General features: G+C 36.0%; 1 protein-coding gene across 9 annotated transcripts in view; it reads left to right on the forward strand.

Annotated features, from left to right (window-relative positions):
* The window catches only part of BTRC (beta-transducin repeat containing E3 ubiquitin protein ligase), a 182,198-nt gene that overhangs the window by 79,640 nt on the left and 85,088 nt on the right, over window positions 1-17,470 (forward strand). Inside the window, exon 1 of one of the 9 annotated variants that reach the window (XM_042907596.1) lies at window positions 7,837-7,946. The exons of 7 other annotated variants lie outside the window; for them this stretch is intronic. The gene's annotated coding sequence lies outside the window, so the exon portion shown is untranslated. Of the gene's footprint in view, window positions 1-7,836; window positions 7,947-16,609; window positions 16,700-17,470 lie in introns of those variants that run through there. One more of the 9 variants, XM_042907594.1, reaches the window with a different exon arrangement.

Genomic DNA, 17,470 nt, shown 5'->3' on the forward strand with positions numbered 1-17,470 from the left:
AAAATTAAGATAGGTTTTATTAGGCATACAATTTTTTATGAAGTATTAAGTTGTAAATATTCAATTAAATTTAAAACTTCTCATCTCTAATTTAATGGGTGAAAACAGTTGCAAATGTACTGAGTCAGTGGATCATGTTCCTATTTTGCCTTCCATATGACACAAAAGAATTACCTTTTTGAAATGTCTTCACATCACAGAAGGGAAGAGTGGCATAGGGTTTGGGTTCTTAACTAAAATTTCTTCCTGGTTGTCAAAATACCGATCAGTCAGTTTAGGAGTGTTAACACATTTTGTTATACGTGATTATGCTTTATAAAATTTTTAAAATTGTTATAGAGAAAAACATTTTAAGTATAGCAGTATCAGATCAAGTTCCACAAATGTCTGTTGCTCTAGTTAATCATTTAAAATTTAACTGTACCATAAATTTGGGCAAATTTGAAATTCTCAGAAGTGAAATAGGTAATTCTTTCCTTTTCCTAAAAAAATAATTTGATGATTTTTGTAAAACATCATGAAAAGTATAATTCTATACAGCTTTAAAAGCAAACACACTGAGTAGAACTCAGCATGAACTGTTCTTTTGATTCAGTTTAGCTCTAGGCATTCTAACTGTAAAATAGCCCCTACCAGAAAAATAAATATGTGTAATCCCCTGATTTGTAGAAAGTGTATGTGTGCATGTACCACTACTTTATGAATAGAGAATTGCTACTGGTTACCTTTCTGAGCATTTAAAATGATCTTTTAATTTTATTGTATGAAAGAAACAAAGTATTATAAAAGTTTTAATCTCTCCTATATAATCATCATTATTAAAATAAAAATATAAGTTTGAAATATTCTAATATTGTGTAGGCAAGTTTTTTATTGTAAGATGGAACTACATAGGGTTTTTGTACAAGTGGCTTTGATAAAAATGACTGAAGTATATGATGTGTGCTCTATATAGGCTGTAAGGGGAAAATGCATTTTGACATCATGTAGATCTAAAGCTTTAACAAACAATATTGCCATTCACAACTAGCCACAATCCCATTTAATTCATATATAGAGGGAGTACTTTCTGTGTGCCAGGTACTGTACAGAGAATTGGGCATAAATTAAGAGTCAGGCCCTGTCCTCAAGGAGCTTAGAGTCATTTATTTATTAGACAGTTATGGAGAACCTATGTACCAGGGCACTATGCATATAATTTGAGGCATTGCTACTGTGAGCAACCATTAGTTGAATGTATTTTTCCCTTTCATTGAGCTAGAGGCCTGGCATAATAGCAGCCCTAAGGAGCAGTACACTGATGTTCACATCAGATATAACTCATCTCAGCCAAAAGAGTGATATGCATATTTCAGACTAGTCTGTCTCTTTAATGGCTTTCCCTTCTTCCTTTAGACACCTTCCAAGGGAGCAGTATTGTTTTTGGTAGTTTTACATACAGCTTAAAAAAGAGATGGGTAACATTTATTATAGTGCCTCCTGCTGGTAGAGCACAGATTTTCAATCCTTGTTTCTAGAGTTGGTAGTGCCCACTTGTGGTTTGGTAGTTAGGGCTTCTTCTAAGGCCACAAACGGGAAAGAGTCCATTGCATGCAAGGTATAAAATGCTTCTTTAAACAGTCTATTTCTAGAACCTAAATTGTCATGGGACCAGCTCTTCATATAAAAATTCATTGAAACCTGTTTTTCACAGAGTGTGGTAACTCCTTGCCATAGTGCTGTAGTGTTAAAATTCACATTGGCCAGGTTGTTCTGTAAATTAAACACTGACAGCTACCCTCAGGGGAACAGCCAATGTATTTATGATGATGTGCTGATTACACAAAATACACTGCAAGCAGAAAACAGCTGCAGAGAACAAACCTCTTAAAAAGAATACAATTACAAATAGCACCCTCAGTATTTCTAGTGGTGAGTGTAGAATACAGCATGCTAATGCAGGTTTCTTACTTAGTCTGCCTGAAAACAAAAAATCTGAAGGAGATAAGTTAAATTATGGTTGATTGCACATGCGGTGCCAACAGAGCAGTAAACAAATTTTGTTTCTGAAGAGTATAGGTACAAGTGTACAAATAGCAGGTGTATAGTAGCCTCCCCCCCACCCCCGCCCCCGCCCCCGCCCCCGCTTTTGGTAGTAGGTTTCTCATATACAGTAGGGCATGGCCTTGTTTTAAGCATTCTGGACACTTGAAGGATATCACGCAATGAATTGGGCAGGAGAGTAAATTGTGTTTTAAAAAATCCAGGAGAAATGCAATATGTTGGGATTGTAGATATCAACATTTCTTTTGAGATGCGGCTCAGTATTTTCACTGTTATTAATAGCTTTGAAGATGTTTACCTTTGGAATTAGTAAGAGGAACCATGACTCTGTATCTATGGTAAGGTCTTTGTACTTTCTTAGATTCTCTTTTTTCAAGAATATGGTGTTTTAGGATACCGGAATGGCTGGGCGATTACATATTTTTAGGAGAATCCACTTTCAAGCGTGTCCCCTCTCATCCCTGCATGTTCCTGGTTACATGCAGACAAGTAAGAAGAAGATAAGAAAAAAATAGTTTTCCTTGTTTGAGATTCTGTTACAGTTTAGGGTTAGTATCTATAAAATATTTTAGCTGCTGGGCATGGTAGCTTCTGTTTAAATCAGTAGAAAATATGTTGATCTTCCAAGACATAAATTTACTCAAGCCAACTCTAAGGTAGGGGGACATAGTGATTGGAAACAGTTCACTTCACCCGCCTGAAACTAAGAATCAACTTTTCAGTATATGGATCACTGGTATGTAATAATCGACTATTATTGGTCTGTCTGTTGGTCTCTTTTTAAATCAGTTTGGAACCTCCTGGAGTTATTTTCTTGCTCTGCTGACATCAATCCCATGTGGCAGAGGAGTTGTATATAACCGGTTTGGTTTAATCAATAGAATAATTGATAAACCAGATAAGATTTAAACTGATTATAGCCCCCAACAGAATTCCCCAGAGGCCTTGGACTCTCTTAATTTTGACATGTGTGTTGTGTACCCTGAGGATGAAGTGCAGTTTGAATTATCTGTTTTTATTTGCTTAATGACGGGGAGGGTGTTAAAGTCAAATGTTTAATTAACCCAGCAATGGGCTGCGTTGTCACTTACACACAGCTGATTGAGATATCTCATGGAGAATACTGAATAGGAATGATAATGTGGCACTGGGACGGAAGATTGCTTTTTCAATCCATTTGCTGGGTCACTGCTTTGAATGTCTTATTGGATGAAAGGCATTCAGCCTGGAGAAAAAATTCAGCATTTAAGTACATTTTGTTCTCTTTCCCCCCCAACCCCCTCCCTGCCCAGAAGTTAACTAAAACAGATATGTTCTAGGTTTAATAAGCCATTCATGTACTAGTAAGAGATCAGGGTAGTCAGTAGCCTCAAGCTACATAATTTCCTGTGGAAACGGAAAAATTCTACTAGCCTCCAAGGCATTCTAAATGTGAGCTCTTTTGTCCCTCACATGCCTTGTTCCTTGCCATTATTGTGTAGTTGTCTTTGGTTTCTTGTCTCTTGCCTTTTTCTGTTGTGTTTGTTTGATATGCAGCTACTCTAAGGCCATGGACAGATCCTTTTCTCCTAAAGAAGCATATTCTTCTGTACATTTTTGCCATTTCATGCTGCTGGCTTCTATTCAGTTATATTTCTGATCAAATATTGTAGTAAGATTGTTGAACTATTTAGAAAGATGAAAATGTGAGGCATAGAGATTCTTGTTCCTTTTGTTACTTCTATTATATAAACAGTTGGTTCCCGGTATATTTCATTTTGTTGAGAGGCAGTTTGCTTTCTGTATGGACTAAAAAACTAGGCCAGGAAAGATTCTAATAGCCACACACCATCAAAAATGCAGTCCAGGCAATTGGAGTTTTAATGACTTGCTGCCCTGACTAGCTTTATAATCAAATGTGAAATTCTTTGGAGGCGTACTGAGCAAAACTTTAAAAAAATTTTATCATGACTTTCCTTCTTTGTGGTTCTTATGTTTCTTCCTTCTATCCCCTAAAGATCTAAACCAGGAATTTACTAATTTTTTTTCTTTGCTTTAGTCATTTGTATTCCACAGAGCACAATAGGGAGAAGGATACAAGATTGATTTTTTTTATGTGTGTCCTCTTGAAAGCATAGTGTGGGGCATGACTACTTGGAGGCACGGGGGGGGGGGGGGGGGAGCGGGGCGGGGGGAGCGGATTTACAAAGCAATAGAAGCATGCAGCTAGTTTTCAGGCGCAGGTTGGACTTTTGCGGGTCAAGGCAGACCAGACGAGTAGCTTATCTTGAGGGACGCAAGTAATAGACCAAATATAGAGCAGCTATTTCAGGAATCATGTAGGTCATTTAATTATCCATTATGATTGAGTGGCTAATGCTCTTTTGGCAATTACATGACCTCTGTTATTCTTGAAACCTTTCCAGGCCCTCGTGGGTCGAATGACCCACCAGTCAGTGCTTGCAGACTTCATTCCACTCAGAAGGAAAAGAGATGCTGGGAACTACTGGCATTTAGAAATGGCTATGCTTTCTTTACCAACCACTACCCAGAATGTCTTTGTACAGCAGTCAGTGATAGGCAACTGGTTTTGAAGTCAACTATTCCTTCATTGCCTTCATTGCAGGAGCAAGAGATCCATTGGTTTCCACAAGAGGGAATTGTGGCAAAACAAACTAAATACCAAGTTGGTTCTTAGGCTATTCACAGGTTCTGGGCTGTGAGAACAAGTACTAACGTGTTAAAACTAATGTTTGATATCTGTCAAACCAGTTATCCAATATGGAGGTCTAAAGTTAGTAAAGCGATTTTTTTCATAACACAACAAAATACTATTGATGATAATAATAACAGATTTTTAAAAATCATTGATTAAAACTAGTCCCATTTAAATTGGCTAATCATTATAATTTTTATCATTTTAGCATGATTATTTAATTAAATAAAAAGGCCATTTTAAAATGAGCTGCTGATCCAAGGTCGAATAATTTTGGAACATTTGGATTAATATTTCTCATGTGTTTTTTCTTTAATCAACAAAGGATCATTAATATTTGCAAAGAAAGCTCTTTACTTCTGCCAAATGATAGTAAAACTTACTTTTTCAATTTGTAGTGACTTTTCATGTAATTCTGAGAGAAGAAGATAATGTAGATTTGTTGTGACTCTTTAAGAACAATTTTGGTATAGAAAGTAATGACACATAAACTGTTTGTAGGATTTGTCAGGAATGCATAAACAAAATTCTGTATACTTAACTAAATGGAAGATTTAAGGTATTTAATCATTCTCTAGTAGTCCAATAATTTAAGACCATAGGCTTAAGAGAAATAGTTTTGTTAGAGAAACACACAAACATACCCTTTAAGTAGAAACCATTTGCATTGTTATATAAAAAAAAATCTGGAGAAAAAGAAAACTGTTTTTAAATTTGTTATACTTAAAGAGCATTGTTAAAACAACAGCAGCCAACCTACAAAGGTTGTTTATTCCTGGGGCGGTAAAATTAGCCATCTTTCCAAATAAATTTGTTAAAGTACTCCTGGTAGAACTCTGAAGTCAATCTGTTTTGGTTTTATTTTCATTTTGTTGTTTGGTAATATTGACAAATGAAAAATTGAAGCCATGAATTGTTATTTATAACCTTTGACCCTTCAGAAATAGAAGACTTCTCACTTAAATTTTAAATCCTTTAGGCCAATACTACCTTGGTATCTGGCTATTTAGAGGCCTATGAGAATATAGTCATTATAAATTATATTAGCTGTTTTCTGTTTAAAAACATATTTTCCCTTATTGTAGTTTTTTAAAAAATTCTGTGGTGGAGATGAGCAGAAAATGAGAAAGCAGAATTTATAGTAAAAGCAAAAGTTACAGCTTAAAGCCGAGTATCCTGGATAAGGAGTGTAGTTAGTCTGTTTGGCATTTTAAAAAGAAAGCAAGAGATATAAAACAAAGTGTGATTTTTTTATTTCTTATTGATATATTGCAGTTCTTTAAGGCATATCCTTCAAGTATATGTTGGCCTATGTTGGACCATGTTTTTCTACCCTTGGGAACCAAAAATCTATATAAGTCTATGTAAGAGGAGATGATATTTGTAATTTTAAAGACCTGAAAATTCGTTAAGACTTTGTATAATTAGTGGAAAAGTCCAGAGGATAATAAGCCCACAAAATAGTAATTTTTTAATAATAATAAGAAAAAAAGTAATTAAATAAGGGACAGTTCACAACTGAAATACATACCTGACACAAATCTTAACCTAGTCCAATCTGGTTTTTAGAAATTTACTTACTTATGTGGAAGGATTTCATTTTTACCCCACAATACGTAGACATTGGGGATATTACAGTTTATCAACTTTAAAGAAGCCTTTAATTTTTTTTTCATGATATTGTTGAATTGTAATCAAATGGGAACACCAAAACAGGGAAGACCTCCAAGGTGACGAAAATCATTTAGCAGAAAAAAATCAGGAATAGGGATGAGAGAAATAACTAATCTGCGGACAGAAAGGATTTTGGCATACATCCTAAGGGTTCTATAGTTCTCAACCCCATTTTGAGAAATCAAAAAGATCTACAGAATGCAGATGTCTTTGAGTTACAAAAATAACCAGATGTGCTTATTAGTAGAAGCAAATGTTTGCCTCTTAATTCACCTAAAACTATATGCAGAGGATCTCTGGATGAAATATTGTGTAAATATGGCAGAAAAGAAAATTGTGGCATGAAAGGCTCTGCCCTAAACACATAATCAAAAAGGTAGTATCTTGAAAAGGAAAAAAAAAAAAAAAAAACACCCATTCTTTAAGATCCATGTAGATTTAAAGGTAAAAGAGGTAAATTAAGCTAGAAACACTTTTGTTTCACATGGTAGGTGAGTTTGGTTTTATATTACATGTGTCTTTTTACCCCAAATCTTTGGTGAATTTTTGTTCACCTTACCATGCTTGTTTAGCTACTTCGTGTTTTGTCAATTGTATTTTAAACAGTGAAAGCATATGCCTGAAACTCCTTTTTTTCCTGAATGAGAGTGATAGTTGTCTTAGTTCTGTCAAGAAAAACAATCTACAGTAGTATATAAATGCCCCCTTGTAAGCCTATTGGGATTTTTAAAAATATTAAGCCACATTGTTACAAGTAAATGCAGTTTTGTGACCTAATTGGGATGTTAAGCAGAATAAAATGAAAAAATATGTGCTGGAAAGGTCAAGGTGTGAAGTTTTTGGTTTGTTGTTAAATCAAGCCTTTAGAATCAAAAACCTTTAGAGTTTAAATAGACTATTATTTCTGATGTGGAGCATATTAACATAATTACAAACTCTTTTATATATTCCTAGTCATTCTTAAGTTGAGGTTCAGCCTTTAAGTCACACAGCTGACTGTGTTGAGACTGCTGTGTGGTAGCTCTTCTATTCACAAAACGTGTAAAACAAGTAACTGTTTCAGCTTTTTTTTTTTTTTTTTAATTCCCATGTGTATTGGCAGAAATTCATCCTTTTCCTATAGCTGTACATTTAATGGTGAAGTATTAAAATGCCATATTACAGTGTATTCTGTAACTTGAAAGTTAACAAAAGCATGCTTGTTCCTTCCTGCCCTTGCCTTGTCACTCCCTGGTGCAGCTCCTCGCTTCCATCCTTCTTATCGGAGTATCTCAGTGTTTAGTTGAGCTTGTTTATCTGAAAAGAGCAGGAGGCAGGCTTTTAGGGAGTAAGCTACATGTTCCAGTATAACAGGCACCAATGCTGTTTGACTTGAAAAACATTTGATCTCTTACATTAACAGCCCGTGTCACTGTAATAGAGACTACAGCTGGGCTGCTGCTCAGTTTTCTATTATTTTAGCTTTGAAATAACTGTTAGTGCTGCTCCAAAATCTCCGTGTTTAAAATTGTGTATTGGCTGTCCCCCAGGACTCGTAAGTAAACAAGGTGATATGTGTGGCCAGGAGCATATTTTGTTAGCTTTGTTTTAAATAAGAATCTTCCCTATCTAAATATGGTGTTTGTCTGATCCCTGATAGTGTGCATGCTTTTGTAAATTTGTAGATCTAGCAGTATTGTAAAGCAGACTTTTGTTTGTTACTAATGCGTGAGCCTGATCAGTAACTATTAATTAGGAACTTTTTTCCCTCGAATTAATGAAGCATTTAGTTTTCTCATGAAGCTTAACTTCAAATATGCTGCACAATTTCCCTAAGTATAGCAGTAGTTGAAAGTGGGTAAGCAAGAATTTAAGGGGTATGTTTGTTAGGCTTAAATATGCTTAGCTTTGTTTTAAAATATTCAGTTATTGGTAATTTCTGTGCCAGGAATACTCTTGACAATTGGAATTAAAGTAGCAGTATTTAAAGAATAGAAAATCAAATTTGTAAATTCAGTTTGTTGTTTTCTTCCTTTTTTGGAGTACCTCTTATTTTAATAGTGGTAGAACGGCAGATTATAGTATTGGTGGAATGATAGCAATCTTACTCCTTTTCTTTCTTTCTGTATTTATTAAAAACCTAGCACGTTTTCCTCTTCTAATTATTTTCTGGTCTCCTACAGAACTACCAAGCCACCCAACACTTTCTTTGAACTTAACCTAAAATACATATATCAGCTAGCACAAGTATAATTGGTTGAAAGGCAGCCATCTATCTGGGAGTTCTTCTAAATACTGAATGTGTCATGTGCTTTGACAGGACATATCTGTAATATCTCTGAATACAGAAAGCACTTTCTCTGTTAGCTGTAGGTGTTAATGCAGTAGTGTGTTTTAAGAATGTGTGCAGTGCAAATTCAAGCTTGTGAGGTAATGACAAGTGTTTGCCTGCATAGACAATATATTTTTCCCCCTGAGGTCCCCACACACCTAGTTTCCCTCAAGCTCATCATCTCTGTCAGGTTAATCAATAGGCACCGTATGGCAGAGGGTCAGTAATCAGTGTCATCGTGCCTTTAAATCGTGTTGAAAATTTGCTTAAAGCCTGGGCCAATTAACATCGAGATGATGAATGGATGGGAAGATGGGAAGAGCCTGACGCTCAGGGGCTTTGTGAGGAGGAGATGCTCAGCTGTTGAGCAGCAGACACCAGCGAATAAAATCAGCCATTCATGTGAGCTCAGTCCACCCACTCTTAATGATAATGTCAATCTAGCAAAATATATACACATTGGAGTTGTCACGAGTTCATAAATCAAAGGAGTTTGTCAAAGGCATTCAGATTAACGAGGCAGCAGCAATAACAAGTCAAATTTGCATAGAGAATTGCTCGAATCTCAGTAAATTATGATCCTGTTTTTCATTTGATTATTTGCTAATGTCTCAAGAGGGAGAATGATTATATTAGCATGCAAAATCTACTCCAGAAGTAGAAATCTGAAGTATAGAAGACCAGCACACTATGACAATTAATCAGTTTCTGCATACTAGCATAAATGCACAAGGCCCAGAAATGAACTTCTTTTTTATTATTATTTCTCCTTGCTACTGATCCAAATGGTTCAGCTTGACAGAGACTTTATATTGCTTTAACAGTGTTCTGAATTGTGCCTGCAGGCAAGACATAGTTATGCAGCTATAACCAACCTATCCATCTGCCAACCAGATTGGAATTCTCCTATCCAAGGCTTCCATTAACCCCCACTGACAGCTCCAAACAGGATTAAGAATTTGGAAGCATAAAAAATAGTTGTTCTTTGCAAATATACACAATCCCTTTGCATTTTTAGAAAGGCTGCATCTGTAGTGTTTTATAATTAGTGTCGGACAGTGTCGCAGGGGAAAAAACCTAGTTGGTAGTTTTTTTTACTTCTCTCATAGGAAGTAAGACAGTACTAATGGAAATCCTGTGTGTTTGGTTGTCTGATAGTGCTTTCCATTATATCTGGTTCCTAGCACTGTGCTTGGATTGGTATATTACTAGAAAATACCACTTCTTGAAAGCTTTAACTGGAAGATCTTGTTGAAGTTTAGCAGGATGGGGAGGCTTTGATGTGGTTGTGGTTTAATCGAGTATGTCAAATGATAAACGTGCCGGAGAAGCAGTGTGCATGAAAACATGCCAGAGAATATTATCTTATGAGGACACTTCAGGTCCTCCCTAGAACTGGTCCTTGAATAGGATTCTTCAGTCAGCTTCTGAACTTAAATGACCTATGTTTTCCCCAATGTATCCTAGAAGGATTAATTAAAATTTGTTTAGATACACACACACACACATTTTAGTTGTCACCTTTCACTAAAGGGTTTGAGTGGTTCTTATTCATGTAGTTAAATTACCTTTAACCTTGTAGAATTGTTTCTGTTTTTGAGAATTGCAAATCATATATATTTGGAGGCTGTTCTTAGTTCCAAATGATATATTAAGTTAATGGGAAAAATATTAATTCAATTACTAATTTACCAATCAAGCCCACTGTATGATGTTTGCAACTAGCTATTAGAAATTGGTCTCAAGATTTCATCTTTCATGTGGTTGTCATTCTATGTGATGATGCTCAAATGACTCCATTTTTTAAATGTGTTCAAAATCAGAGTCAAAATCACCACAATTTACCCATTTTGCTAAAATGATACAACTTTCCTGGTTACAGAATCCTTTGAATTTTCTCAATAAGAAATGTGGCATAGGTGGGGAATGTTACTTCTAGTGTTGGCAGTGATTATTTTATTTATAACAGATGTCTATTTAGACAGACTCAGGCTCTGTTGCACCATCCAACCTTGAGCAAGATGCTTATTCAAAGATTATGATAAGTCATTACAAGTGGCTTGACTTTTCATCACTGTGTAAATTAGTTTAGTTTTTCATTTGATTATATAATCAACTCTTGATTATCCATGTCATCAGGAGTTGTGTGTTCGAATAGATAACTGAAAACAGTAAATAAGCCACTTACTAGGTCGTGGAGAATATTGCCCTAGCCGTAAACCTGCTGTGTGCTATCATCAAAATCCATCTACTTGTTTTGGACACCGGGAGAAACAAATAAAATCCAGTTCTGAAGAATCAGGAGTGCTTTGCTTGTCCACAGAAGAACTTTTCCTTCTTAATCAAGGCTTGACAAACTTTAACTGCAAAGGGCCAGACAGTAAATATTTGAGGCTTTCTGGGCCATAGGATCTCTATTGTGATTATTCACCTTTGCCATTGATGTATGCAAGTTGCCATAGATAAAAGGTGAATGAGTGGAGTTGGCTAAGTTCCAGAAAAACATTATTTGCAAAAACTTTATTTAGAGCAGGAACTTGCTAGCTCCTGCTTTAAATTGTCATGCTGACATCCTTAGTGATGGGCTAGTAGGACTGTAGTTGGACTATCACTTTGAAGGTTTTCTGCTTTGAAAATCTTTTTTTTCTTTTTTAAAAAAATTTTTTTTACTAAAAATTTTTTTTACATTTTTTTATTTTTGAAAGACAGAGACAGAGCACAAGTGGGGGAGGGGCAGAGAGAAGGAGACACAGAATCCAAAGCAGGCTCCAGGCTTCGAGCTGTCAGCACAGAGCCCTATTCAGGGCTCGAACCCACAAACCGCGAGATCGTGACCAGAGCTGAAGTTGGATGCTTAACCGACTGAGCCACCTAGGCGCCCCTGAAAATCTTTTTTAAAGCTAGCTGGACAATGTGGGTATAGGGCTTTGATTATTTATTAAGCACTTATCTGTATATTATGTAATGTGTTGGGAAGTACAGGGAGCCACAAAGACTTTACCCAGTAAGCTTTCAATGTTATTGGGTAGCTGAGAGTAACATGCAAACATTTACCTAATTAAGTGCTCAACTGTGTGGACCAAGATAGAAATGTTAAGGAATTTCCAGTAGGGAAAGATGGAATAGCTGTATGGTTTCTTAGAGAATTCGACAGTTGAAGCTCATTTCAAGAATGGGTAGGACTTGAATAGATTAAATAATTTTCTTGTGTTTATAATTGTTGAATGAATGACATTAAAGTTAAGGATCCTTCCAGCCTGAAAATGTTGAGGTCATATCACTTGTTTATAAGACTGTGAAGAGGGGCGCCTGGGTGGCTCAGTCGGTTAAGTGTCCGACTTCGGCTCAGGTCACGATCTCACGGTCCGCGGGTTCGAGCACCGCGTCGGGCTCTGGGCTGATGGCTCAGAGCCTGGAGCCTGCTTCAGATTCTGTGTTTCCCTCTCTCTCTGCCCCTCCCCCATTCATGCTGTGTCTCTCTCTGTCTGAAAAATAAATAAACGTTAAAAAAATTAAAAAAAAAAAAAAAGACTGTGAAGAGACTTGCTTGACTAGGGCAGAAAATGTATCTTGAGGGAAATAACTTGGTGTAATGTGGCAGAAAATTCTGGAAGATCTTGAAAATCAGGCCTAGAACTTAATATTTGATTCCATAGATACAAAGGGCTGGCTACTGAACGTTTTTAAGGAAAAAAGACCACCATGAAATTAGTGGTGTTTAAGAAAGATTAATCTGGCAATAGCATTCAATCCAGCAAATGCTTAAAAGCTCATATTATGTTCTCAAACTTTGTGCTGAGCCACTGGAAAATGCAGATGAAAAAGAAACTGCCCCTGCTCAGAAGGAATCTTACAGTGGGGAGTAGGGGTGGGAAGCTTGTTCACAGAGAGATATAATATAGAGAGATATAAAGTATAAGTGCCAAAATAGAAATAAAGTGCTAATTCAGAGTAATCAGTTCCATCTGGGGTAAGTGTGGTGTAGGTGGAGGAGGGCATAAGTGTAGGCTTCCCTGACAAAGTATCGTTTTAGTTGATTCTTGAATCAGGATTTTGATGATGGAGAGATCAGGAAAGGAGTCTATTACACACTGAGGGAATAGAATTAGCAAAAGCACAGGGATGAGAGAGTGCTTTTCATACTTTGGAGAACGGTAAATAATGTCATGTAAATGGTTCCAGAGACTGATGGAAAGGTAAATTGTCCAGATTGTGGATGCTATACTAAGAGGTTTGGACTTAATCCTGAAGGTGACAGAGAGCTATAAAAGGTGTTTGAGCAAGGTGTGGGGTGAGATGAGGTAAGTCTTTTTAGAACGATGGTTTTGACAGTAGTGTGTAGAATGGTTTAGACAAGGGTTTCGGTAAGTGTGTCGGAAGGCTGTCTCAATAGTAATAGCATTGGTGGTGGCCTAGAGTAGAGACTGGAAATACAAACCAAGGGTTAGATCTATTAAAAGAGATGATTCAAAGGAAAAATTGAAGACCTGAAATTGGTTAGATACATTCAAAGAAAAAAAAAGTTGGGGGGAGGGATGAGTAAAAATTGACTGAGGATTTAAGTTTGAGGTGGGAAGAAAAGTTGGGAGAGAAAGAGGTGGCCTAAGATGGGTGAGAATGGTAAAAGAGTGCTTTAAATTTGGATATGTTGATTTTGAGACAGGTTATTTAAATTTATCACCTGAATACTTTCTTTGAGATGGTTTTTCTTTTTTATTCACCTTGAGGTTACTCCTGGAAACATTTTATCCAGAATACATCCCTGAGATCTAATGCACAAGCTTTAGCATTATTTCACTTTATTGACTTTTTCCTACCCAAACATCTGTGAATATGTGTATAGGTGTTACAACCCAAATGCTTCCAGTTTGAAGTTACAATTCTAAACTATTAAGTGCTGGACTAAGAGAGGGGGTGCAGGCATGAGGGTGGGGTGGGCAGAGAGAGCGGGAGAAAGAGAATCCAAAGCAGGCTCTATGCTGTCAGCACAGAGCCTGATGCTTGGCTTGAGCTCAGGAATCGTGAGATCATGACCTGAGCCGAAATCAAGAGTCAGATGCTTAACCTACTGAGCCACCCAGGGGCTCCTGGGCTTAAGTGAGAAATATTTGAATTAAAGGTAATAAATTTATGAAAGGTAATGAAATATTTTAGAAATATTTTAATATACTGCTACTATTTATACCATATTATTGCTCCAGGACTACAAATACATTCTGCAAATGTGTTTACTATAATGAAATGTTTAATCTGAGTATTGTGAATGAGCCGTAATAGGCAGTCAAGTTCTTCTAGTTGGCTCAGGGTTAAGTGGTAGAATGTAACTTTTATTTATACTTGAGGGAATTTTTCCCCCAAAATTTATTTTTCACTTATCTGACTTCTACCTTTCCATTTTTTTTAAGTTCATTTATTTTGAGAGAGAGAGAGCAAGTTGGGAGGGGCAGAGAGAGAGAGAGAGAGAGAGAGAGAGAGAGAGAGAATCCCAAGCAGGTGCCGTGCTGTCAGCGCAGAGCCCAGTGTGGGGCTCAAACTCACGAACCATGAGATCATGACCTGAGCCGAAATCAAGAGTCAGACGCTTAACCAGCTGCGCCCCGTCTTTCCATTTTTAAACATATTTTCCTCTAGGTTTCATCAGTTTTACTTGTTATTTTTTATTTTCATATGATTTCAGAATTCCAGAACAGTTGAAAGAATAGTGAAAAGAATCCCCTTATACTCTTCACACATATTCTCCACATATTAACATGTTGCCACATTTGCTTTATCTCTGTTTATATGGAAACATGTGCTCACATTCATTTACTTATTATTTTTTCTGAACCTTTTGAAAGTTAGTTACAGATATAATGTCCTTTTTCCAACATAAGTGTTTCATTGTATGTTCCAAAAAACAAGGATATTCTTTCAAATAATCACAGTACAAATTATCAAAATCAGGAAACAATGTATAAAGAAACTGTGCAGCATCCATACAGTGATACTACTTGACAGTAAAAAGGAAAGGACTACTGGTCTATTCAACAAGAGTGAATCTCGGATGTATTAAGCCAAGTGGGAAAAGGCTCAAAAAATTACATAGCATATGATTCTATTTTGTGATATTTGGAAAAGATAAAATTATTGAGACAAAAAAAATCTGTGATTACTAGAGAAAGGGGCTCACTGGATAAGGGCAGTGCAAGAGAATTTGGGAAATGATACATCTTGAGTGCGGTGGTAGTTACATAACGGTATGTTTTTTGTCAAACTCCTATAACTAAACACCAAAACAAGCGAATTTTTCTGTATGTAAATTTTAAAAGTGAGGAAACAATCAGGAAATTAACACCAATACAATGTTATTAGCTCATCTGTAGACCTTATTCAAATTTTTCTAATTGTTCCAATAATGTTCTTTATACCATTATGTCACAATACTCACTCAGTACTTAACCATCAAAATCAAATGCAGTAGAGGGGTCAGGAGGAAGAAAATTGTGGGTGTGGTCTAGATAGGCACTACTCATTCTCTTAGATGCAGATCACTGTTGTCACTATATAATTCTGTACAGAGGAGTTTACCATCAATTTTGCTTTAACTCCCCCACCCCCACCCCAGTGATCTCAGAGCACAAGTTGCATTCAGTTGTCATGTCTCTTTAGTTTCCTTTCACCTGAAACAGATCCTTAGTCTTTCTTTGTATTTCATGACTGTGACATTGTTTGTTAGTACAATACTAGTAATTTTAAAAAATTACTCAATCCCTCAATTTGGGTTAGTCTGATATTTTCTGTGATCAGATTGAGCTTAGATATTTTTGGCAAGGTTACCTCAGAAGTAATAATGTGTTCTTCTCAGTACATCATATCAAGAGGCACATAATGTTAAGGTAGTGTCTATCAGATCTCTCTACTGTGAGGTAGAGATAAATAAATCAGATTAAGAGAGTCAGGAGGAAGAAAATTGTGGATATGGACTAGATAGTTGCCGCTCATTAGGTTCACGTTACTGTTTTCACAATGTAATTTAGTATATAGAGAGTTTACCATCAATTTTGTTTCACTTCCTGTACGTATACAGTAAAAATGTGCTTTAGGGTGACTTTACTATAATAAATTTTGACCAAAACATAACTAGGCTTCCAGTTTATTATGATGACATTTTTATAAAACATAATTAACGTTCAAATATGGGAATTTACATTGAATTAAACCAGTTTTGATTATAAATGGTACTTCATTTAAGGGAGGGTGGAACTTCATGGTCTGGGGAATAGTTACTTGCAAATTGTAAGTTTATAATTGAATACTGCCTTAAGTTTGTATTCTGTAAAACATTTAATTTTTTAATTTTAGCATTTAAAACTTTGATCTATACTTTATTTTTTATTTTGTTTAACATTTATCTATTTACTTTGTGAAAGAGAGAGAGAGAACAAGAGCTGGGGAGGGGCAGAGAGGATGAGAGACTATCCCAAGCAGGCTCTGCACTGTCAGCACAGAGCCTGACACAGGGCTCAACCACACAAACCATGAATCATGACCTGAGCCAAAACCAAGAGTCAGACACTTAACTGACTAAGCCACCTAGGCGCCCCTATACTTTCTTTTTTTTAAAAAAAGTTCAATACTCAAGTTGATCTTACAGGTTTAATGTTGGCCTTTCCCCTCCTTTGCTTATCTTACAGTGGCATATATTGCTAGTTTCCTTGTTTGGAATGCTTTATAGTCATTAATTCAGCTTTATCTCTCCGTTTTGTAGGTAGACTAAATTACTTTTTTTTCAAAATGCGGAGAAAAGACAGAATTCTGAAGTTATTGAGTCTCTCTGTCCCTTGCTTATAGCAAAGCATATTTTTTCTTTTTTGTCTTAATTTTAGGGACCATTACCTTCAAGTGGTCATCCAAATATAAAATATCAAGTTAAATCTCATAAGAGATTTCTGCCCAAAAGGAACACCTTACAGTAGTAGTCTGTCACCCAACTACAGGTAATGCACAGGGCCCACAGATTGTAGCCACAGAGGTGCAAAGGCCCTAAAATGACACTCTATATATGCTGCTTGTCCTTTAATATATTTTAAAATACGATATTTGATACAAACCAAAAAAGGTACACCTAAGTTTAAAGTACAGTTATGATCCTATACTCTACTAATAACTTCATACTTGTATGAAAATTTTCAGATCAACTCATGTTTGGAAACAATTCCTGGATCTAAAAATAAAGTAGCTCCCCAGTTAGACTGTGTTGGATATATGTAATGAGTATTTTAAACTTGCAAATATTAAAATATTAACACTATAAATGTAGTTGTGGAAAATAGTACCCAAAAATATGTGTTCGGAGTTTCTGTATTTTGCCTTGCAGATAGTGACTTACATGTGTTGATTACCAGATTTTTTTTTCTATTATTTTGTATTGTGGTAAAAATATATAACAAAATTAATCATCTTAACCATTTTTTAGTGGTGTTAAATACATTCATAATGTTTTGCAACCATCACCCCCATCTGTCTCCATAATTCTCCATCTTGTAAAACTGAAATTCTATACCCATTAAACAATAATTCCCCATTCCCCCCTTCTCCCAGTCCCTGGCAATCACCGTCCGCTTTCTGTATGATTTTGACTACTCTGAGTATCTCATATATGTGGAATCATACAGGGTTTATCTTTTTGTGACTGACTTATGTCACTTAGCATAATGTTCTCAAGGTTTGTCCATGTGGTAGCCTGTTTCATTTTCCTTCCTTTTTGA

This window comes from Panthera leo, chromosome D2 (genome assembly GCF_018350215.1).
Source record: "Panthera leo isolate Ple1 chromosome D2, P.leo_Ple1_pat1.1, whole genome shotgun sequence".
In the NCBI taxonomy this organism is placed as follows: domain Eukaryota; kingdom Metazoa; phylum Chordata; class Mammalia; order Carnivora; family Felidae; genus Panthera; species Panthera leo.